A 2,500-nucleotide genomic window follows, 5' to 3' on the forward strand; every position below is an offset into this window, starting at 1 on the left:
CTTGCATGCACTCTCTAGCTTTCTACCCCCGCAGAGAGGGTAGTTCCGTCAGTGCACCTTACGCGGGGCACTGTAGACATTACTTAAGGTTCTTTGCAACGTTCCTCCGGCCCCTAGCTGCAACCCTTTTCATTCCTTTTACTGTACCTCCATTCATATTCTTTCTTTTATCTTACTTTCCACACTCTCCTAACAATTGTTTCATAGTGCAACTGCGAGGTTTTCCTCGTGTTACACCTTACAAACCTTACTCCCTATTTTCTTTTCAACGTTGAATGACCTCATAGGTCCCAGCTCTTGTGCTTCGGCCTAAATTGTATATTCTATCTATATATCTAGCTTTATAAGTGCAGAGGCCCCTCCACTACAATACCTCTTTTACACGTGTTCAGGAAGAGTGAAATTTGCCTACGTATGAAAGGCAGCGCATAACCCTCTAAGCCATACTTAGGTCAGGAGGAATATACATCTATTCATCCTTTTCTGAGTCCTCCTCTCCTCCGCACTCCAGACACTTCTGAATTGTAAAATATTTTCACCAACCAATCTCCCTCCAGTCTTTCCAGAAGACTGAATCCTCCAAATGGACTGACCTGCCCTTTTACTCATGCTAGCCTTTATTTCACGTATCCTCGCTTTTGTCGCCATTTCATCTCTCCTTATGTCACATATGCTACAAAGAAAATCCATCTCTAGAGCTCAAACTTTTCCTTTCGTTTGCATTCAACATCCACGCTTCACTTTAAAAAAGGAGTGTTGACTCGACAGTCCCTTCTTATACTTTGTATGTATGTACGCATGTATGTATGTGTATATATGTATGCATGTATGTGTATATATGTATGTCTATATATATGTATGTATGTATGTATGTATGTATATATATATATATGTATATATATCCATATGTATATATTTGTATATGTATATATATATATATATATATATATATATATATATATATATATATATATATATATATATATATATATATATATATATATATATATATATATATATATATATATATATATCATATCGATTTTTTCCACCTTTGTTATAAAGGGTTTGCTTTATGGTTATCACTAAGCCTTTTTAGGATGGAGCTGCTAGCCCCACATGTCTCTTAATAATGGTGGCGGCCACCGAAGTCACCTTAATTACCTAATTAACTGCGTGTGTACAATGGGTTTTTCAGGGGTCACTGCCTGTTGGAAATTAGGCAAAAATATTTCTTTCATTTGTACTTTTTCACGACAGCTATTTGGTCAATCGATGCTATTACCAAGTGATCAATGAGTTGATCAGTGGCTTGTAATCTAATGTCATCTTGCTTAAGGATTTATGAGCTTCAAACTTAAGTAGACATTATTTTGGGGCGGTTGTTAACCCCTTGCCAAGCTTTACTGTGACCTGTCAAATTCGACTAAGTGCCAGGTACACTATTCCCAATTTAGATGATGGGACGCAAATTGGATTTTTTCATGAAATGGAGTTAACCACGGACACCCAGCCCCCCACCTCTCAACCATCCCCCTCCCACTCGACCTCGTAGCGTTTGCTGCTGTTCAGGTGAACACATGAACTTACACAAACGTATTCTAACACGGATTTTTTCATCACAGTTTAATAACAAAATGATATACATAAATATGCGTATCACCTACGCTCAGAATATTACGCAACCAGAAAGTTAAGAAAAGTTAAGACATCGGCACATTTCCTTCAACTGAGCCTCAATCTGGAGTCTCAGTGTTCAAATATATTTCTAAATCTTATAATTGCTTATTTCGCCCGTTAAACTACATTGCTCCTCAATCAAAATAATTTATTGCAATTCACTAAATCATTTCACGGAAACGTACTACATCAAAGTATAATAATTTACCTGTGAATACGAAAAAGTTTCAAGCAGCCTTGAAGAGTATTTAAAGAAAATAAAATACAGCCTTGAAGAGTATTTAAAGAAAATAAAATACTTAACACTAAACGATAAAAATTATCTCATAACCTTGAGAAGAATAAATGAGAGAGAGAGAGAGAGAGAGAGAGAGAGAGAGAGAGGGAGAGAGAGTACATCAACCATTATTGAGACTTAACCAAGAATTTTATAAATATTTACCAACACTTTCTATTCCCCTATAGGTTTTGTCAGCAGATAAATACCTGAAAGAGGAAAAGAAAGCAATTGTTAAAATAAAAATCCATTTTAAATAGAATAATATTAGAAATGCACCAATCTCCACAAATAATCATAGACGGCCGGTGAAAAAAAGGCATACTTAACACAGCTTACCAATCATAATCTAGTACCTTTATCCTGAAAGTGCTGACAGAGCAACAGGTACCATCTCAGGATTCAAAGGAACCCTGATGAGTAACTGGGAGATAAGTGCCTTCTTATTGCTTGCATTTACTGTGCATAAGAAAAAATACTTGGTAATTTAACGGTAATACTCCAATGACTTGGAGTTGGGAAGTAACTGCAACTACTATATAT

This window comes from Macrobrachium rosenbergii, chromosome 12 (genome assembly GCF_040412425.1).
Source record: "Macrobrachium rosenbergii isolate ZJJX-2024 chromosome 12, ASM4041242v1, whole genome shotgun sequence".
Classification (NCBI taxonomy): domain Eukaryota; kingdom Metazoa; phylum Arthropoda; class Malacostraca; order Decapoda; family Palaemonidae; genus Macrobrachium; species Macrobrachium rosenbergii.